This window comes from Rattus norvegicus, chromosome 18, assembly GCF_036323735.1.
Source record: "Rattus norvegicus strain BN/NHsdMcwi chromosome 18, GRCr8, whole genome shotgun sequence".
NCBI lineage: Eukaryota > Metazoa > Chordata > Mammalia > Rodentia > Muridae > Rattus > Rattus norvegicus.
In genome coordinates, this window is record NC_086036.1 from 26,852,590 (window position 1) to 26,875,682 (window position 23,093).

The window sequence follows — 23,093 nt, forward strand, 5'->3', positions numbered from 1 at the left end:
CTTGAAGCTCTGGGTTCAATCCACAGCACCCTATGAACCAGGCATGGTAGTACACACAGTAACACCAGGTCTTGGGAGGTGAAGGCAGGAGGATCAAGAGTTTGAGGCCAGCCTGGTCCACAGTAAGTTTCAGTACAGTCAGGGCTACACAGAGAAACCCAATCTCAAGAAAACAAAAAACAAATAAATAACAAAAAGAGACCCTGTTCTAACAAACAAATAAATACATAAGAGGAAGCAGAGGAAGAGAAGGAGAAGAAAGAAAGGACCAGGAGGCTTTCAGTGGGTGTCAGGTCCTTTATCTTGAACGTCTGGATTTCAGAAGTGTAAAACTAAGTCTCCGGAGGTTTCTTTCTTTCTTCCTCTCTTTTTTTTTTTTTTTTTTTTGAGACAGGGTTTCACTACGTAGCCCTGTCTATCCTCAAACTTGCAGAGATTGGCCTGCCTCTGCCTCCCAAATACTAGAATTAAAGGTATAGATCACCGTGCCTAGCCTAAGTTCTATATTTTTAAAATATAAATCTAAACATGCATACTCGATTATATTATATTCAATATAAAATATACTCAATACATTATATTCACGCACACCTTAGAACATGATTTATTTTTAATTATTTGTTTGTCTCTATGGGTATGTACACATTAGTTTAAGTGTCTGTGGAGGTCAGAGGTATCAGATCCCAGATCCTCTGAGCTGGAGTTATATGTAGTTTTGGGCCACCTAACATGGGAGCTGGGCACTGAATTCAGGTCTTCTGCAAGAACAAACAGTACATGCTTTTAGCATCTCTTTAGACCGTTAAGCATACTTTTATAGTAATAAAAAGATGAATGAGGCACAAGGATAGCCAAAAGTCTGAGCATGAAGAGTGAGATTTTGTCCTTGCTGTGATTCCCCATGCCTTTAGCTTTGTTTACCGCCACCACTAGTCCTCTGCCCTGAATTCCACTCCCAATTCTTCTCCCCTCTTCATACCATACCAGATTGCCCGGCTCACTCTGTCTGTCTGTCTGTCTGTCTGTCTGTCTGTGGGGTCTCTGTCTCTCTCTCTGTCTCTCTCTCTGTCTCTCTGTCTCTCTCTCTGTCTCTCTGTCTCCCTCTCTGTCTCCCTCTCTGTCTCTCTGTCTCTCTGTCTCTCTCTGTCTCTCTGTCTCTGTCTCTCTGTCTCTGTCTCTCTCTATCTCTCTCTATCTCTCTGTCTCTGTCTCTCTGTCTCTGTCTCTCTCTGTCTCTCTGTCTCTGTCTCCCTCTCTGTCTCTCTCTGTCTCTCTCTATCTCTCTCTATCTCTCTGTCTCTGTCTCTGTCTCTCTCTGTCTCTGTCTCTCTGTCTCTGTCTCTGTCTCTGTCTCTCTGTCTCTGTCTCTCTCTCTGTCTCTCTGTCTCTGTCTCTCTCTCTGTCTCTCTGTCTCTCTCTCTCTCTGTCTCTCTTTGTCTCTCTGTCTCTGCCTCTCTCTCTGTCTCTCTCATTTGTTGTTTCTTTGAGATAGGGTTGTAGTCTTGGCTATCCTGGAGCTCAATCTGTAGAACAGGCTGGCCTTGAACTCAGAGATTGAATGCCTTTGTCTCCCAACTGCTGGGATTAAAGGGTGCACCACCACTGCCCAGAAGGGATTGGGTTCTTATCATAGACTACATGGTTATATGAGACAAAACAAAGAACAATAAACAAAAACAGTAGCTCACAATTGAGGGATCCCTTTGTACCAGACCTGGGACAAAGTGTTTTGGATGGTTTAACTCCCTGGTGTAATGGTCAAACCCTACTGAAGTAAGCGTCATATTTCCCCTGTTGTGTACATGACTGAACTGAAAGTACACCAGGGTTAGGCAGCTATGAGTTGGTAGAATTATGATTCGATTGCAGCAGATTCTTCAGAGTCAGAGCCTGTAAGCAGCCTCTATACTGTTGCTGAGTTAGTGCTGTGGGTGACGTTACTGCTCTAAGGAGGGACGAAGGATGTGCAGGCAATGTGCTCAACATGTGCAGTCCAGATGCATCTTGCAGGAAGGAAGGCAAACAGACCTGATTCCAGAACCCTCCAGCTGTTTTGTGAGTGCTCTTTTAGGGTGTGGCAGTAAAAAGACTCCAATTTCCATTTTAAGTTGACAAACATAGCCCTCCTTGACATATTCTAGTAAAGAAGCTATTTTTTTTTCATAGTTTTAACCTGGAATTTCCCAAACTTATCTGAACAGGAAATCATGTCTCTTTTTTTTTGTGACACATCTACTAATGCTTAATGAACCTTAGGACTGTAGGGAATCCCAGCCAGTCCCTGAAGTAGTGGCAGCACCGTAGCTGGCAGTGAGCATTCTGTAAAGCACAGAGGTCTGTGACCAGGCAGCTCAGATGACAACCACAGAGTCCTAGTTAACCAAGGTTAGGCCGCAGCTGATGTTTCTAGGCTGCAGGAAGAAGCCATCCAACAGAATTGGGTGGTTTGTTTCTCTCCTGCGTTTCCCCCATCACTGCTCTTGTCTAGACCCTTTACACATCAAATCTGAGCTGTCAAAACAGTCTCCCGACTAATTCCCTGCCTGCTGGTTTTCCCTAGTCCATCCTCCGCACCTGGTCAGATCTGTCTTCTTGAAGTGCTGCTTTAAGTGTGCTGCTGTGCTGGCCCAGATGTATTAGTTCAGCATTTGAGTCTGTCCTGGTTAGCCCTGGCCTACCTTCCTCTCTACTGTAGCCTACACTGTAGATGAAGCGAGTCATATCAGATTCCTCTGTTCATGCTGCTTCCTCCAGTCAATTTGAAAAGCTCCCCACTGCTTCTCCTGCTGCTTCTGTCAGATTCCCATGTTCTCATTCTGTTTCTTCTCCACTCAACAGCAGTTACTTTGTGCCTATATGCCAAGCACTGTGCTAGGTTATGACCAGCCCTTGCCTCACAGAGCTAATCCAAACAAATAATAGGAGGTAATTGCTTGGTTTTGTTCTTATTTATTTGTTTATTCATGTATTTGTTTTACTTTTTGTTTTATCAAGACAGGGTTTCTCTGTGTAACCCTGGCTATCCTGGAATTCACTCTGTAGACCAGGCTGGCACAAACTCACAGGTGAGCACTTAAAGGTGTGCGTCACCACTGCCTGGCTTTTTTCTTTTTTAAAGATTTATTTATTATACTTTTTTGTGTAGGAATGCTTCACCTGCATGCATGTGTTTGCATCACAGGTGTGCATGGTGCCTACAGAGGTCAGAACTGGGAATCATAACCCCTGAAACTAGAGTACCAGGTGGTTTTGAGCCCCTAAGTGGGTACTAGGAATTGAACTGTGTCCTCTGCAAGAGCAACAGGTATTCTTAACCACCAAATCATCTCTTCAGCCCTGCTTTGTTTGAAACAGGATCTAGTGTAGCACAGACTCACTTCAAAATACCTAAGTGTAGCTTAGGATGACATTGAATTCAGGATGACACTGTGCATGAAATGATCTTTCAACCTTTACCAACTGAGTGCTGGGCTCACAGACAGGTAGCACCGTGCCTGGTTAGTTACCCATTTCACAGAAGGGCTGCCTATTCTTTCTCGGGGTCCATAGACTGCTTGGAAGAAAGATTTTGCATTTTTTTTTTCGGAGCTGGGGACTGAACCCAGGGCCTTGTGCTTGCTAGGCAAGCGCTCTACCACTGAGCTAAATCCTCAACCCCGGAAGAAAGATTTTGAAGCCTACAAGATAAATGCTATTGTCACTTGAAAGGCAGATAGTACGAACTGGCTAAGGGTGGGCTAGGTACATGGGTTTTACCTGTAGGCTAAACTTAGGATATGCTGTTAGATACACGCACACACACACACATGCACACACGCACACACACACACACGCACACACACACACACACATGCACACACGCACACACACACACACGCACACACACGAACACACACACACACGCACACACACGAACACACACACGCACACACACGAACACACACATGCACACACACATGCACACACACGAACACACACGCGCACACACGCATGCACACACGCCTTCAAGGAAAGTCTCTTACTGCCCTGTTGGCCTGGAGAAGACAGGTAAGAGGACATATCAGGACAGTGGTGCCTTGGGGGAGGAGAGATAACGCCTGGCCTTTCCCTGCATTCTCTTGTTCAGGGACTGCCTCCCTCCTCCCTAACTCCCAGGCTTTTCTAAGAAACACAGTCAGGCAGTTGGTTGCCAGGGCAACCCCAGAAGGCAGTCTCAGTCCAAAAACAGATGCTGAAGCCCCCTACCTGGAGCCTCAGTGCTTTGCTCTGATAGACAGCAGGTAGGTGGCCAGTCACTGGAAAGCAACGGAGCAGGGCCAAGATGTTCGGGTGGGGTTGTGTGGAGGATGTGGTAGATAACCTTTGTAAGCACTCAGCAGTGTCCGGATAGAAGAGCCGACCCACAGAACAGTCCAAGGCATTTTAATGCACAGAAATACTTAACATGAGCAGCATATCTTTGTTTTTCTGAGACACAAACTAATTTATTTCAGGCCTCAGGCTTAGTAGCATGCAAGTGACAACCTGCAGGTCTGAAGCATGTGTGTGGATCCGCAGTGCTAATGAGATTGTAGACATGGTGGACTTCTCTTGCAGCTTTTCTGCTGTGTTGAGATTGTCAGCCAGTAACTCTCCTCCAGTGAGCTGGGCCTGTGATCTGGGCGGTGGGCACTAATTAGAGGAGAAGGCAGAAAGCTCGAGCTCCTTGAAGAGAAGCTCGGAGCTGCTGAAATGGAGGGGTGCTTACCTGGTTCACCACTTCTTTCTTCCTCTGTTCTGTCTGCTCGAATTGCCCACTGTTCTCCCCACAGCAAGGGAAGCTGTCCGTGTGTAGTCAGAACGCTGGCTTCCAGTTTTTCTTCAATGGCTTGGGCAATTTAAGTGCCCTGAGCCTATTTTTTTTCTATCATGAAATGGAATGAGTACCATCTGCCCCAACTAATCACAGGGTTACTGTCGAATGCCATGTAAGGTTATTTGTTTTAAGTTTTCTGCTGGGCTGGAGAGGTGGCTCAGTGGTTAAGAGCTCCGACTGCTCTTCCAGAGGTCCTGAGTTCAATTCCTAGCAACCACATGGTGGTTCACAACCATCTGTAATGAGATCTGGTACCTTCTTCTGGTGTGTCTGAAGACAGCTACAGTGTACTCATATATAATAAATAAATAAATCTTTAAGTTTTCTGCTATTTGATACTGGATGTCCAGCGGGCCTCACTCCCCACACAGCCAAAGATGACCTTGAAGTTCTGGTCCTCCTGCTCCCACCTCTCAATGCTGAGCGTATGGGCTATGCCAAGTTTTAATGTGGTATCGAGGATAGAGCCCAGGCTCCGTGCATGCTAAACAAGAACTCTACCAAGTAAGCTATATCCCTGGCCCCGTTTTGGGATGGTGTCACACCACACGTCAAAGCCGAGTTTCAACTCACAGCAGTCTTTCTACCTCAGCCTCTCAACTCCCGCAGACCATTGGTGTAACGCCATGCCTATATAGGGTAATTTATAAAAGAGTGCTTTATACAATGTGAGTAGCAAAAAGGCAGGAGAAGAGGAGGAAGAAGAAGCCACTGTCACCATGCAGTCAGCAACTGCGTGCTTGTGTTCCAGCCACCATCTTCTTTATTCCTGGGATCTCGCGTTTATGAAGATGCTGGTCCACAGAAGCAGTGCACTGTGCGTCTTCCGTTGAGATCTTTGGCAGCTGTCAGGTGGATCAGTGGTCACCGTTGTCTCACAAGTTCCTAAACACACTGTAAGCCCCAGGAGAGGGATGAGTTTTAGTTGTCGCCTCCAAGATACTGAACACAGGGGCTGGAGAGATGGCTCAGTGGTGAACAGCACTGGCTGCTCGTCCAGAAGACCTAGGTTTGATTCTCAGATTCCCAGTACCTTCCTGGTCACTGACAAACAGCTATAATTCCAGTTCCAGAGCATTTGATGCCCTCTTCTGGTAAAGGTGCCTGCATTGTGCCATGAGCACACACGGCAATGATTTTAAAAAATAGTTTTTAAAGGAAACCTAAGGCTAGAAATATCTAGCCCCTCATTATTGCTCAAGTTTGATGTGTCCTCTGCTTTTCTTCGCTTGTTTTGGTTGACCCACTGTCTCACATAGCTCAGGCTGGACTCAAACTAACTAGGAGCCAAGGATGACCTTGACCTAATAAATAAATTATAAATTATTTTGTATGTATGTGTAAGAGAAAGCACGGTGCAAAAGTCAGAGAATAAATTGGAGGGTTCAAACTCAATCATCAGGCTGCAGGGAAAGTGCTCTCACCATTTTGGCTCTAGCCATTTTGCTAGCCCAAGTTTCAACTTCTAATTCCCCTGCCTCCTGCCTCCTGGCTCCCAAGTGGTAAGCGTGTGCTACCATGCCTGTTTTATATGATGCTGGGGCAAATACTTTACTAACAGCTCTCTATACTCAACCTGAGAATGCCCTACATTTTCCAAAGCAAAGCTCTGGGTGGAAACTAAATTATTCTTCTTGGTCTTTGTCAAAAGTCAAGAACCTATCTATTCAACTCAGGTTGCTAATCAGCTAGCGGTTAAGAGCCCTGACTAGGGGATTTGATGCTTTCTTCTAACCACCTCCCACCATGTCCTCTTTTAAATCTTTTACCTGCTCTATAAACGTCTCCTCTGTGTATGTGTGCATGTGTGCGTGCGTTCGTGCATGTATGTGTGTGTGTGTGTGTGTGTGTGTGTATGTATAGTCAATTATAAAAAATGCTACCATTAGCGGACACAACAGCATACATCTATAGTCCTATCCCTCAGGAAGCTGAGGCAGGAACGTTTCCACAGTTTGTTACCATCGGGCTTGGGGTACATAAGAGTTTTAGGCTAGCCAGCTTGGGCTACAGAGGGAGACCCTGTCTGTAAACAAACAAACAATGGCCAAAACCAACAAGAAAACCCTAAAATTGTGCCATTAAAAACCATAGTGTGCTCTCTATGAGACTAAAGAGAATAGCAGGGAAGACTAGAGCTGTATTTCAAGAGTGACTTTCCTCCAACCTCGAAACAGTTCATAGTTGTGAGAAAGAGACACTAGAACCTTTAAGGGGAGAATCCTCTTTCCTAACTTCAGTTGTATTGGTCCTAGGACCTTGCTTTGGCTTCCTTTCAGCTCTTCAGTCTTGTGGTTTCCATTGGAAAACTTCAAGCAAGGCATGCAGATAGCAGTGCAGGAGACAGTTGGGATTCATCACAAGGTAAAGGGGGGACCTGCAGGGTGAGAGTGGACAGCAGCAAAGGGAGCCTTGTGGAGGAAACTACTACCAAGGGTGAGATGGAGCAGTGGCCGGAGAGACCATGAGTCAATCTAAGTTTTAGGTAGGCCTTATACTGTTTATACTGTCAGTTCTGTTGTTGCTGCTTTTGTTTTGTTCTGGTTTGTTTTTTTGACATAGAGTATCACACCATAGCCCCGGCATGCCCAAAACATACTACCTGTACCATACTAGCCTTGAACTTGCAGAGCTCCACCTGCTTTTGCCTCCTGGATACTAGGATTACAGGTGTAGCTGCCATGCCTTCCTTTATACCGTTTCTTAAAAATCTGGGGCAGACAGCTTCCTGAGGGATGTGTTCTTGTTTAAGTGATTGATAGGCCCATTTGGATTATTTCTCAGGGGAATGGTATACCCTAGTTCTTTACAAGAAAGCTCCTGGCTAGATAGTAATCTTATGATTTGATCTTTGATGTTTTTAGTGGTTTAGAGACGAATCTGATCCCCTCCCTGGCTTTTTGTTTTGTTTCTAGCGTTGTTTGTGTGTACATGTACATTAATACATATGTAAATGTGGGTGCATAGAGAGGCCAGCGGTTGACATCAGGCGGTTTTGTTTTCATTGCTCTCTACATTATTTTTTGGGTTAGGAATATCCTAAACTCAGACCTCAACGATTTAGCTAGACAAGCGGGCCAACAAGCCCCAAGAGTCCTGTCTTCATTTCCCCAGTGCCGGGATTACTGGCGTGCACTGCCCCACACAGTCTTTTTCTGTGTGCAAACTTAGGTCCTCATGCCTGCACGGTAGGTACTTTTCTGACTGAGACACCTTCCCAGGGTCCCTTTTGAGACAAAATTTCATGTAGTCCAGGTTGGCCTCCAACTCACAATGAGGCTGAAAATGATTCTGATCCTGCAGCCCCAGCCAGGGATTATAGGACGCACCTCCACGCTTGCTCCGAGTGTTTCGGCTGCTGGTTGTGACTCTGAAGCCTGCTCATAACTGACCTAGCAGTTCTCACAGAACGAGCACGGGGGCCTGAGCTCCTTCCTCATTGTTCAGGTTTTTGCTCTGGGTGTTTTCTCAGCAGAGGCGGCTGCTCTAAGATCTTTGCCTGACTGATACCTTTTTATCATCCAAGGTTTAGCCAGAATTACAAGTATTTCCTGATCCCCCAATTTAAATATTTTCCTTGTGGCAAAAACAAACTACACGAAAACTGCTTTTTTTATGAACGGATTTCTCTGGAAGAATACACAAGAAATTAACACTTGTACACTTGAGGAAAAAATTTGATATCTGGAGATAGAACCTAGAGAAAGATTTCTCCGAATATTCCTTTCTATTTAGTTACTACTGTAGATTCACTACATATATTATTCATTCAAAAATTAAGAGGCAGATGTGGTGGGGCGTGTCTGCAATCCCAGAACTCAGGAGATAGAGACAAGGAGTGCAAGGTCAAGGTCACACTTGGCTATACAATTAAGCCTGCCTGGGCCGTAAGAAACTCTGTCTCAAAAGACATGTTTTGACAGTTTAGAAATTAATTTAGGGGCTAGCAAGATGGCTCAACAATTAAAAGCACTTGCTCTGCAAGCCTGATAACCTGTATTCAATCTCAGGATACTGTGATCCTAGGAGAGACACCACTCCCGGTCTTCTGAATTCTGGATGCATGTGCCTGCATGTGTGCACACACACACACACACACACACACTTACATGTATACACACACAAATAAATGAAAACACAGATAGTGATATGACTATCTGGGTAAAGGTGTTTGATAAACTAAGACTCACTCAGTTTGGAAACACTCATATGCATACAAATAATTTATACATATACATAGAAATAATTTAAAATACAAATAAAAGGAGAAAGACTGCACAACTTTAATCCCAGAACTTGGGACGCAGAGGCAGGTGGATCTCTGTGATTTCAAAGCCAACCTGGTCTACAGAGTGAGTTTCAGGACAGGGATATGTAAAGAGACATGATCTCAAAACAAACAAACAAACTTAACAACAACGACAAAACCAGAAAGGGTGAGTGGAAGGAAAGGAGAGAGAAAAGGGATGGTTTAGTGGGTAAAAATACTTGATGCATAAGCCTGACAACCTGAGCTTGGTTGCTGGACCCTAGATGCCCATAGGGACCATGGCACACATGTGCGCTCTCTCTCTCTCTCTCTCTCTCTCTCTCCCTCTCTCTCTCTCTCTCTCTCTCTGTTTCACACACACACACACACAGAATAAAAATACCTTTTTAAAAGAGGGAGAGTAACAATCCGGTTGTACATGCTAAGCCTTTCTGTTTATTATGTATTTACAGAGCAGGTACAGGTGATGGGACCAAGCACGGGTGGCCCAGGCTTGGAATCCCAACACTCGGGAGGACCACCTTAAGTTTGAGGCTAGGCTGGACTAATCAGTGAGTCCCACACTAACTGGGGCTATGTAAGAAAAAAAGGAAAAACAATTATTATGTGGTTAGCAGGCTTGGAGTATTGTTCATCGTTTGCATGATCTATGCTCTGTTGGATCACTGCACCTGAGATCTATCCTAGCACTGATTGTGGCTTTGTTTCCTACCTGGCTTTCCCCTTTAAAATGCAAGCTCCAGGAAAAGGTTTTCTTTCCTTGTCTAGTTGCAACCACATCCCGACACCTGGAATGGTTTCTGGTCCAGAAAGATTCAGTAAGGAATAAATATTTGAATGAATTGTCTTTAGGCTAACGAGAAGAATGGCTCCTTATGGAGGAAACTAAAATGAGAGAAGCTTTTGGTGGCAGTCTCTCTGAGAATACTCACTAGTTGGACTTCCTTAAGGAAGCGTTCTTTATAGAAGAAGCTGCTTCTACCTCGTTCCCAAAAGCAGACAGGAAACTGACTATTGCCCCTGCTAGGACATGCTTTAGAAGGTAGACAGTTTAGTTTTGTTATTGTTCTTTTCTTCCCCCCAATTACTACACACACACACACACACACACACACACACACACACACACACACACAAACAGCCAAGACCCAGGAATGGAGAGGAGCTGTTCAGTATTGACCAATATAGGCAGCACATTGGCCTAAGCAAACAGCCATATGCTTATTAATTTTATAAAATATTTTTCAAGTGACACATTCTTTGCATGTCCAGAGCTGGGCCTTTTGCAGTTGTGCCATACACTGGCAACAATCATGAGGTCCTGGTGGAGACATGGCTCTAGATGACTCAACCCTGCCCTTGTGACTGCCTGCACAGGACAAGCGACAGGCCCACCCTGTCCTTGTGTTGAAGATGAGCAGATACTCGAGACTCCCTTGAAAGAAGTCATCAGATAGACTCGTACCTTCTAACACCAGCTGATCATCAGCTGCTGATTCAGAGGAATCCGAGAGGGTTCCTTGGTCCCGGGAAGAAAGGGCAAAGATCCCAATTCACTCCTTGGGGTGAATTCACTTATTAGTCATTTGATCCTGATTAAATCATATAAAATTTCTGAACCACAAGCTTTCTCAACTTTCTCTTCTACAGTATCTTTATTTTTTTCCCTTTTTTTTCTTTTTTTCGGAGCTGGGGACCGAACCCAGGGCCTTGCGCTTGCTAGGCAAGTGCTCTACCGCTGAGCTAAATCCCCAACCCCTACAGTATCTTTAAATCAAAAGAATGTATATAATGTCCAAGGAGAGTGAAGACAGCACACTTCTAGCGTGCTTGCATGTCTAGCGGTGGCTTGCATGTCTAGCGGTGGCTTGCATGAGTGGGGTCCATCTTGCACTGACTATTTGCAACAGAACCCAAGAAGCAGAGTGAGAATGTCCTTGTGGCTTTCCTAACCGGGAATCAGGGTGGTATTGTTGTGCCTCCTGATATTCATGTATATACTTCTGGCTTTCTTTCTCCCTCTCTCTTTCCTTCCACCCCCCCCTTCCTTCCTTGTTTCTTTTGAAACAAAATCTAACTATACAGCTCAGGTTAGCCTTGAACTCACAATCCTTCTGCCTTAGCTTCTAATTGTTAGAATTATAACTGAGTATTACCCCACCATAGCTTTCAGTTTTCATTGGCTGGTCCTCCCAGAGACTGAGTCCTTCCTTTTTCCTCACATAGTACGGTTTCTGCCTCAAACCCACTTAGAATCTCTGCTATCAGCTGAGCCTGAGGAAAGCAAGTCACCCTTCTTTGGCCCCGGCAAGAACCTGTGTCTGTGCTTTCTAGATTATGCTGCTGGAGCCACTAGAAAGAGCCCTAGGGTCCTCTTTACAAAGGGCTGCTTCGGAGAGGTGGGTCAGTCTTAGAGTACGGCCTTTGGTGTTCCTTATTAGAAAGTGCTGGACAGTGATAGAATCCAGAGCCTCAGTACTCACCTTCCTCTTTACTTACTATGCTAAGCCACATGGCTGAGGAGGCTCACCATTCTCCTGGGCTGCAGGAGCACCCAGTGCTGTTCTCTGAGTCATCGGAAGAAGGAGATCAGAGGAGGGGGATTTGGGTCATGTGTGGCTTTTATTTACATCCATCCATCCATCATCTATCTATCTATCTATCTCTCGATCTATCTATCGTGTGTGTGTGTGTGTGTGTGTGTGTGTGTGTGTGTGTGTGTGTGTGTGTGTGTGTGTCAAAGACACCTAGAAGGAATCAGCTCTTTCCTTCCACTATACATGCTCTGAGGATCGAACTCAGGTTGTCAGCCTTAGCAGCAAGTACCCTTACCACAGAGCTTTTGCAGACCCATGCCAGTGTGATATGGGATTGCAGACCTATGCCAGTATGATATGGGATTGCAGGCCCATGCCAGTGTGATATGGGATTGCAGACCTATGCCAGTGTGATATGGGATTGCAGACCCATGCCAGTGTGATATGGGATTTCCTCCTTGAGCATTACTGTTAGATTGTGCCTGCCCAGCTCTAGGTCTCTGTGATGTGTGTGTGTGTCCCTGTGTCTTTGTATGGATGTCAAGGAAGTATACATCTCTGTGTACATAACAGTACTGTAGGACTGTAGGGTGGTCGGTAAAACCAGAACTTATCTGTAGTCTATTTTCCCCAGCACTGTTCCTGGAGGGGGAGCTGTAACTCAGTCTGGAGGCTACCTAGCTGCACTCCCCACCCCCAACATCGGCATCTCCTCTGTCACAACAGGGAGCTTTGGCAGAAAGGGAGGGAGCGTGGGTGCTGCAGAGAGAAAAACACCCTCAAATTTCAGTAAAATGGCAGGAGGGATGCCGGCACACAGGGAGCAGCGCCTTCTGCTTCTCACAGCCTGCACTGCTGGGCCAGGATGTATACTGTGATTTCCTCTCCTTCCTTCCTCTCTCCCTTCCTGCCACACCCTCACTGTGATTCAGAAAAGGGAAGCCTCCAGAGAGGAGAGAAAGGGAATAAGATCATGCTATTTTTGAGCTCTGCCTGCTTTGGGCAAAATGTGTGTGGGGTGTGTGTGTGTGTGTGTGTGTGTGTGTGTGTGTGTGTGTGAAAGAGAGAGAAATGTTGTTATACATGAGTGCCTGCAAATGTGTGAACATGAGCTTATCTGTGTGACTATAAATGTGAGTGTCTGACTGAGTTGACTGAGTGTGGTTTGGGGTCAGTGAAAACAGAGGCTGAGTAGAATCGCAAGAAATGCTCTGTTGCTTAGACTCCTGCCTTGGATAACCCACATGTGTGTGGCTGAAATTTGACTGTATTTGTACAGTAGGTTGGCCATTACTCTATTTTATGCAGCGCCAGAATAAAGATATGTGAAACGAAGACTTGGAATAGACGTTTTCACCTGGTGCTTCTGTAATTAGGGAATTTCACTGGGCAATGGTTCCTTGTCTGCAAGGCAGAAGCTTAAAGTTCAGAACAGCTTGATCATTTCATTTAAATCTTAGTACTATTTGCTTACAAAATATTTGAGTTTGTAAACAGAACCCCAAGGGGAATATTTATCCCACTCAAGAGATGGAGTTCTTTTTCACCTTTTTGAAGTATCTATTTGAATTCCAACAATATGGTAATTATAAATCACTTCTTCTAGAAATTCATTAAAACAAGTCCTAGAGGCAATGCTTGCAGAAAACAGGAAGACTTTCTTTTTTACTTAAAAGCCTATAATGAATTTTAATAGTTTATCCGACTTATTAAATTCATATATAAATCATAATAACTTCTAGGACTTACTGAATGCTCATCACTAACCAGGCATTGATTTAAAGACTTCACATAGGGCATGGCCTGGTGGTGCACACCTTTAATCCCAGCACTTAGGAGGTAGAGGCAGGAAGATCTCTGTAAGTTCAGGGCCAGCCTGGTCTATGCAGAGAGTGCAGGGCCAGCCTGGTCTATGCAGAGAATGCAAGACCAGCCAGCTGAGGCAAGGTAGTAAGACCCTGTCTGAAAAAAACAAGGAGGAGGAGGATGGGGAGGACAGGGAGGAGGAGGAGGAAGGACATTGACCATCTCAGATATGCAAGAACTCAGAAGGATCTAGAAAGAGAGTCAGACTTTGAGTAGGTGTGATGCTGCTGAACTCCCTCTGCAAGGAAGGGGAAGAGGTTAAGGAAGGAATGCAGAGGCAGATAAGAAATTTCACTACTGTATTACTTTGAGTCTTTGAAATAAATAAGAACTAGCTTATGAAGGCAGGGAGGGAGCAGCCTGGGAATAAATTAAAGAGAGAAAACCATATCCATTTCTGGCTCTGAAGAGTAGCTGTCAGCATGCCCTGTCCTCTTGCTGGATTCAGTTCCTTTCTAGAGATAAATGGCGAAGCTCAAAGAGGTTTCATGCAGGGCCTGTGCTGAAACTTGACGGCTCTAGGATATTTTAGTCACAAGAAAGGAGGCCTGGAAGTTGGAGACCAGGTCCAGGCTTCTAGTATCTGAAAGTTGATTTTGTTTTTTTGTTTATAGGAGCTATTTCATTGTCAGCACTGGATATAACTGTAAAACTGAAAAAGAGACCGAGACATGGTGATGTAGACTGTAGTCCATCCACTTGGAAGACTGAGGCAGGAAAATTCTGAGGGCAAGACAAAAATAAACTACACAGTGCGATTCTGACTCAGAAAATCCAAGCAAGAACAACAACAAAAGCTGAAGTGAGATCAGGTAAGAATCATCTTTTCTTTCCTTTTAAATAGAGATCTCAGACTCTATGCTCCTAAGGCTTCTCCTGAACCCTGAGATTCATGCCTCGGTGTCCATAGTAACTTCACTTATAAGCAGGTGCCACCAAGCCTGGCTAAAAGAGTTTATAAGGGGCTGGGGATTTAGCTCAGTGGTAGAGCACTTACCTAGGAAGCGCAAGGCCCTGGGTTCAGTCCACAGCTCCGAAAAAAAGAACCAAAAAAAAAAAAAAAAAAAAAAGAGTTTATAAGAGAGATTATAAGATGTCAAGGCCCTTACCAAAGTGACACAGGGATGGACAAAAATAAACTACAAGAAGCTTGTTGGAGCTTCTAGAAGTGAGAAGTCACAGGTCTCTCTGAAACCCTGTCTGTAATGGACCTTTGACTGTTCTCACCCACAGGGCCGCTACCCGTCACACACCCCTGCTCTTCTTGTCACCCACATGGACACTACCCGTCACACACCCCTGCTCTTCTTGTCACCCACATGGACACTACCCATCACACACCCCTGCTCTTCTTGTCACCCACATGGACACTACCCATCACACACCCCTGCTCTTCTTGTCACCCACATGGACACTACCCGTCACACACCCCTGCTCTTCTTGTCACCCACATGGACACTACCCATCACACACCCCTGCTCTTCTTGTCACCCACATGGACACTACCCGTCACACACCCCTGCTCTTCTTGTCACCCACATGGACACTACCCGTCACACACCCCTGCTCTTCTTGTCACCCACATGGACACTACCCGTCACACACCCCTGCTCTTCTTGTCACCCACAGGGCCGCTACCCGTCACACACCCCTGCTCTTCTTGTCACCCACAGGGCCGCTACCCGTCACACACCCCTGCTCTTCTTGTCACCCACAGGGCCGCTACCCGTCACACACCCCTGCTCTTCTTGTCACCCACAGGGCCGCTACCCGTCACACACCCCTGCTCTTCTTGTCACCCACATGGACACTACCCGTCACACACCCCTGCTCTTCTTGTCACCCACAGGGCCGCTACCCGTCACACACCCCTGCTCTTCTTGTCACCCACATGGACGCTACCCGTCACACACCCCTGCTCTTCTTGTCACCCACATGGACACTACCCGTCACACACCCCTGCTCTTCTTGTCACCCACATGGACACTACCCGTCACACACCCCTGCTCTTCTTGTCACCCACAGGGCTGCTACCCGTCACACACCCCTGCTCTTCTTGTCACCCACATGGACACTACCCGTCACACACCCCTGCTCTTCTTGTCACCCACATGGACACTACCCGTCACACACCCCTGCTCTTCTTGTCACCCACATGGACACTACCCGTCACACACCCCTGCTCTTCTTGTCACCCACATGGACACTACCCGTCACACACCCCTGCTCTTCTTGTCACCCACAGGGCCGCTACCCGTCACACACCCCTGCTCTTCTTGTCACCCACATGGCCGCTACCCGTCACACACCCCTGCTCTTCTTGTCACCCACATGGACACTACCCGTCACACACCCCTGCTCTTCTTGTCACCCACAGGGCCGCTACCCGTCACACACCCCTGCTCTTCTTGTCACCCACATGGACGCTACCCGTCACACACCCCTGCTCTTCTTGTCACCCACATGGACGCTACCCGTCACACACCCCTGCTCTTCTTGTCACCCACAGGGACACTACCCGTCACACACCCCTGCTCTTCTTGTCATCTTCCTTCTCTGGATTTTGGTGTCTCTGTCCTTAACCTTGGAGTACTTCACTCCTCCTATCTTGGGACAGTGATAACTGAAGTTGCAGGATGCTTGTGAAGCTCCAAGGAAGATTAAATTCTGCAATGTTGGACAGACAGGCATCCTAGATTTCTTAGAACTTAGACACTGCTCAGATGAGCTACATGGGAGGATGTATTCTCCTCTACACTCTGATGGTTTGAAGAGAAGTATACTAAGCAAATAATCTAACACTAGACAGAATGGAAAAAAGAAGACTCATTTCAAAGGAGAAACTAAGAGCCGGCCCTGCTTGCCAATTAGAGGAGACCTTATCCAGGGAATATGGGTGTGACTGAGACATCATATCCCATACTGCCTTCATTAAGAAAGGAAAGGGGAGATTTCTTTCTTTTTTTTTTTAAAGTGTTTTTTTTTTTTTTTTTTTGGTTCTTTTTTTTTTTTTCAGAGCTGGGGACCGAACCCAGGGCCTTGCGCTTCCTAGGCAAGCGCTCTACCACTGAGCTAAATCCCCAACCTAAAGGGGAGATTTCTAAGTCTTAAGGGATTTGGGATTCAAACTGAGCATGGGGGTGCACGCTTGTAATTCCAGCACTTGTTAGGTAAGACTGGGAGGACCAAGAATTCAAGGCTAGCTTCGGCTACCTTGATGGGACTTCAAGACCATCCTGGGCTGAGTAAGAGTCTGTGTCAAGGCCCAGCATGATATGAGTACTTTTAATACCAGCACTTGGGAGATAGAGGCAGGTGGATCTCTGAATTCCATTCAGCTTGGTCTTCATAGTGAGTTTCAGTACAGCCAAGGCTATGTACAGAGAAACCCTGAACAAAAATAAAAACATACAAAACAAAACAAAAAACAACCCTGTCCCCAAAGACAACAAAAGAAACACAAAAGCAAGAAAAAGAGGAGTCAGGATTCACCAATCCTCAGCTAATGCTGAACAAGGGTGACTCTCAGTAAGACAGAGGTGACAGCTAATATTCCTGGAATTCACAGACCCAGGAACCCTGGGCTCTCTCCTTCTGCGTAGGGAAGGATAGTAGTTTTACAGATGGGTTCACAGGTCTGACAGGAAACACTGGTCAAGCAGGAATAGGCCTTCTCAAAGAGATGCCTCTAAATCTATGTTTATGGCATAAATGAATGTGGTCACTAGCTTCTATCAGAATGAAGCTTACGTTCAGTGCTTCTATGGCCTGAGTATAAATAACTTAGCTGCAAATTTCTTTGAAGGATAATCACAGGCCTGCTCCAGAGAACTAGCACCTGACCTCAAACTACAGCTCCTGTTTATAGCTGAGGGCTTGTGGTCTGCATTATTTGTTATTTATAAAAGGAAATAACCAGGAATATGTTTGGTAGAGGTATAGTGAGATGGCAAGGGTGCCTCTGCGGGCACACGCTGAGACATCCTTCCCACTGAGGTACCAGCCGTACCACAGATACAGTATGGAATAGAGTTTATTTAGAGACAGGGAAAAGTGGGGGGGGGGGCAGAACGGGGAGGAGGGGAGGGAAGGAGGAGAGGCTGGCCAGGAACACATGACAGGGAAGGGAATGGGGAGAGAAGGGACAGAGAGGGAAAAGAATAAGAGAGTGAGGAGGGGACAAACAGCCCCTTTTATACTGAGTCAGGCATAGTGGGGCAGAGTCTAGAAGGAATGCTAACGTTTCTCCATTTTGGTTTAATTTAAAAAGGAAAAGCTAGAAAGAGGTTACAGTAAAGCAGGAATAGAGTCCTCATGGTCTTTACTCATTTCCTGCTGACCTTGCGGTGATGCGTCTCTGGGAAACCTAATAAAACGAGTATGGGGATGTTGGTCCAGTCCTAGGAGAGGTTTCCTTGTCGTCCAGGGTCTGTGGAACCATCTGTGGATATAGGAAGCAGCAGATCCAGTAGAAGCATCTGTGTTTGTGAGAGTAGATTGGAGTATATGTGGGTTGCTTCTCTAGAGTCGTTTCAGATGTAGATTTTGAGTAAACTTTTGTATATACATACATACATACATACATACATACATACATACATACATGTTAGAGGTAGAGAATAAAATTAAGTATGTTTAGGAGAAAAAACATTTTCTTAGGTGTATATTTGAAACCCTTAGGTTTTGGACTGGAGAGATGGCTCAGAGGTTAAGAGCACTGACTGGTCTTCCAGAGGTCCCGAGTTCAATGCCCAGCAACCACATGGTGACTCACAACCATCTGTAAAGGGGTCCGATGCCCTCTTCTAGTGTGTCTGGAGACAGCTACAGTGTACTCATATTAAATAAATTAAAAAAATAAAAGAAAGAAAGAAATTAACCCTTAGGTCTTGGTGGCTGGGGTGAGGGGCGTCCCAAGCCCAGAACAGGAGAGGAACCCCACCCTTTTGGAGAATGGGTAGCAAGTGGGAGCTTAGACCATTGACTGGCTGGTGTCCTTATCTGGATGGAGTCTATTTGGTTCATGCGCGGTAGAAATAAGTGGGTTTCCTGTAGCTAATAAGTTTATAAAGGAGATGAATTTGTTAACAACATGAACAGTCTTTAAGATGAACTTAGGGAAAACAAAAATATTTTTTGGAGCAGAAGGAGCCAGAAAAGTTTTTCCTTTTGTCTGAGAGACTGAATAGCATAATGAGAAACATTTTTAAGTTTACATTTAAAAGACAAAGGAAACTCAAAACCTTGACCTTGTGAATAGGGTGGCTGATCATACACTTCTGCACGAGAAATACCTTAAGTCTATAGTTAAGGTATAAGACAACCAAGGGAGGGGTTGGGGATTTAGCTCAGTGGTAGAGCACTTGCCTAGGAAGTGCAAGGCCCTGGGTTTGGTCCCCAGCTCTGAAAAAAAGAACCAAAAAAAAAAAAAAAAAGACAACCAAGGGAAACTGAACTTGTTACTTAAAAGTAGGTTGTATAGTAGAATGTTTCATTAGGGTTAGGCTAATTTATAAGAACTCTATTGGTTAATGTTAGGACAGTGGCATAGTGAGGAGAGGAATTATGAAGCATTAGGTTAGATGAAGGAGTAACAGAAGGTCACATCTGGGAACACTCACATCTGAACTTGTGGATCCTTTATCGTGAAGTCTGTGAACAAGGCAAATCCGTCTGTCTTTTGATAAGAGATGTGGTAGTCTTAACTAGTTAACAAATGGGCTGTTAAACTAATAAGGTGGTGGGATAAGGAGCCAGGTCTGTTTTCTAGCTGTCAAGCCACAGTTACCTTAGCTATCAATGTAGTCAGAAATCTGGGAAGAATAAATTATAATCTAGGAATCATGTATGAATTAAAATGACAGAGGTTGGTCTATAGTCCACTACCTAAACAGTTTCCAGGACCCTGTGGTTTCCATGACAACTTGGGCAGAGTCCGTCTGGCCATCAGTCCCAGAAGACAAAAAGCCTTTTCCAGTGGAGTAGATGTGTGTGAAATGAGAAATGACCCACCTTGACTTAGGCAATATGAGACATTTAACTCTCTTGGTATCTTCTGTTTGTCCACAGTGTAGGCCAAGCCCTGGAGGCAGTGTTTCTCAGTGGTGATCATACTACAATCCAGGCAGTCTTGTCACTCTGCCACTATCTTCTTGGAGACCTTGGGGTTGGGGATGGGGTCACTGCTTTGGGAGTCTCTGGCATAAGCTTAAACATTTAATGTTACATTTAGCAGATGTTTTGACAAGAGTGAGAGCTGGTAAGCATATCTGAGTTAGACAGCCTGTGTTTGTTGTCTAATTTCTTGTTCCAGATGTATCTAGCAAATAGAGAGCTCACTGTGGCTTAATACAGAAAAACAAGGCTAAACATATATTTAAGGTAGTGATCTTTAACTTTTTACTGTTTATGTTTTTACTGTTTACTGTTTTTACTGTTAATGCCCAAGTCATTATTTACCAAGGCAGAATAGAATGAAAACCTTTTCTTAATTGCTAAGTGACTTTGACAAGCTGTACTACTAAAGGCAGGGAACTGGGGACTGCCCTTATCCAAGATGGCACTGAAGTGACAGCTCTGCCTGGAGGAAAGTCACATGCTTTACCTTAGATGGGGCTGTAGAAATGTGGCTGTGTATCTTAGAACGGAACAACAGAGCATAGCAAAGACATTCAGACGAATCTAAGCCGTGCAGGATGAGGGGACACACCACAAGCAGAGTACCGGCAAGGGCAGAACAGCGAGCCACGACCGAAGCAGCGTTCTGTCTAACAGCAACTACACTCAGGGTGGTCAGTGGGGAGAAAGTTCGCGCCTGTGCCCCAGAGCGTGGGACTCGTGAGTTGAGCTACTGTCGAGAGAATGTGTAGAGCTGAGGATAGCCAGGTGGCAGCCTCCTGTAGCAAGAAAGGTGGATAGCATGGGAACTTGGAGGCAGCAGAATCAAGGGGGCGGAACCGGGATCGAGAGTGAGAGCAAAGAAACAGATTGGCTTGGCGAGAGAACAAGGTGGGAGGGGAATGGCCTTTGAATTGCTAGTGAGCTGTAAAAGTTTGTTTTTAAAGTGCCAGTTAAGTAGCTACTTGGAGCTGTTATCTAATGGATACTAGGGTCAAAACTTACTGGATGGCTTTAAATGAGGTGTTAGTTTTAGAGATTTGAGATTTTCTAGGAGGCATCCCAGAGGGGAACCTGGAGGCAGGGTTGAAGACATTGCGATATCCATTGGGTGAGGGACATTATTAAATTATTCCTATTGGCATCCTGAGAATAAATTAATAACCATAGAGCAGACAGCCAAGTCTATAGTTACTGGGTCATCATGGGGAAGCTAATGGCTGAGTGGGCCCTGGGCCCAAGGGAGAATGATTTACCTAAGCTTAGAATTTTTCTTCAGCATGGAGAGAAAACAGCTTCCGAGATGGAGGGGGTCACCCAAGGGTCAAAGTCCTAAATTGGGGAATTGACTGAAAGGCTGGTCAGAGGGATCATGGAAAGTCCGTCCCTTAAACCGGTAGAGGGTAGCCAAACCTCTTTGGGAGAAGAGGCCCTGCCCATCGATTTCAACAGGAATCTTTCCAGGGTTCCAGTGCTTGGGTAGATAGGTCTAGTGAGTGATTTGATGGCTGTAATTCCGTGTGGCAACGGGAGATGTGAACCTGCGTGTTTCTAAATCTGATTCATGGCAACAGTATTATGTTTTATAAAAGGAAAGAAGAGGTGCAGTGTGGTGATGTGGAAGGGGCGCCTCTGAGGGCCCATGCTGAGATAGCCCTTCCTTTCCGCCATACGGCAGATATAGTATGGAATAGAGTTTATTTAGGGGATGGGGAGGGGAGTTGAGGAGGGAGTAGAGACAGACAGACAGACAGACAGACACACACACACACACACACACACACACACAGAGACAGAGAGAGAGAGAAGAGGAGTAGAGGCGGGCCATGAACATGTGGAGAGAGAGGGGGGAGGAGAATAAGAGAAGGGACAGAGTGAAAAGAGTAAGAGGTTAAGAGAGTAAGAGAGTTAGGAGGGGGCAAACAGCCCCTTTTGTATTGAGTCAGGCAGACCTGGCTAATGCCAGGTAGCTGTGGGGAGGAACCTAGAAAGAATACTAACATTATTGGTCTCATTGCTGCAGCAAAATACTTGACAGGAAGATAAGATGGGGGAGGCACAGCAGCAGGAATGAGAAGCAGCTGCTCACGTGACCGTCCCAGTCAGGAAACCTCCAGAGACGAGCACTGATGCTCAGCTTGCTCTCTCCTTTCATTGAGTCTGGAATCCCAGCTACGGAAATGGCACCACCCACAATCAGCATAGATCTTCCAAGCTCAATTCTCCCAATCTAGAAAATACATATCATAGGGTTTCCATTGCTGTGAACAGACACCATGACCACAGCAACTCTTATAAATGACAATATTTACTTGGGGCTGGCTTACAGGCTCAGAGGTTCAGTTCACTATCGTGGCAGGAAACATGGCGGCATACAAGCACACATGGTGCTGGAGAAGGAGCCGAGAGTTCTGCATCTTGGTTTGCAGGCAGCAGAAGGGGACTGCATCCCCACACTAGGCATAGCTTGAGCATTTGTGACCTCAAAGGCTGCTTCCACAGTGACACACTTCCACAAGAAGGCTACACCCACTCCAACAAGGCCATGCCTCCTAATAGTTCCACTCCTAATGGCCAAGCATTCAGTATCTGAGCCTATGGGGGCCATTCCTATTCAAACCACCACAATATCCTTAGTGGTTTGTCTTCATGTTCACTCTGAATTCCATCAAGTTGTTACGAGGCACTGTGGTGGTTGAATGAAAGGCTCATATGTGGGACGATTTGGTCCCCATTTGGCAGGACTATTTGGAAAGGTCTAAAGGCATGGCTTGTTGGAAGAGTATGTCACTGGGGGCAGACTTTGCAATTTCAAAGAGACTCATTTCATTCCCCAGTTCTCTTTTGCTCTGTCTGTGCTTGTGCATCAAAATGTGAGTGCTCAGTGGTTCCTTTGCTCCATCACCATGGACTCTAGCCCTCTGAAAGCTTAAGCCAAAGTAAACACTTTGTTTTATAAGTTGCTTTGGTCATAGTGTCTTATCACAGGAACAGCAAGTGACTAACAAGGGACCAAGAGAGTTTTGTCATTATGATGTGGCAGCTCACTCAAGAGGCAGGATATAAATGAAATTTAGAGGCTGAACAAGCAGTGTTCTCAGGAGAGAGTAGAACACAAAAGCAGTAGCAGCCCTGAGTTATCAGTGCAAGTGCAAAGCCACAACAAATGTGACAGAGAATGAGTTCAGTATGAGCAGAGGTAGGAAGAATCGAGTAGAAGTGTCTGAAGGAAGGACTTGAGAGGCTGGTGGGTAAAGATGATTGCAGCCAAACCTCCAAGACACACACACACACACACACACACACACACACACACACACACCAAACAACAAACAAAAACAAAAACAATTTCTTAAAAGATTTATTTATGGGGTTGGGGATTTAGCTCAGTGGTAGAGTGCTTGCCTAGGAAGCCCAAGGCCCTGGGTTCAGTCCCCAGCTCCGAAAA

The 23,093-nt window shown here is 45.6% G+C and overlaps 1 long non-coding RNA gene across 2 annotated transcripts; it reads left to right on the forward strand.

The window, feature by feature from the left end:
• Positions 1 to 277: 277 nt before the first annotated feature.
• On the forward strand, positions 278 to 18,407 carry LOC120098310 (mucin-6-like). Of its 2 annotated transcripts, none has more exons than XR_010059665.1 (3): positions 278 to 7,219; positions 14,143 to 14,340; positions 18,209 to 18,407. It is a non-coding gene; the product is annotated as a mucin-6-like (long non-coding RNA). The 2 variants fall into 2 exon arrangements; XR_010059666.1 differs by having other exon boundaries at positions 278 to 4,280.
• The last annotated feature ends 4,686 nt before the right edge of the window (positions 18,408 to 23,093 follow it).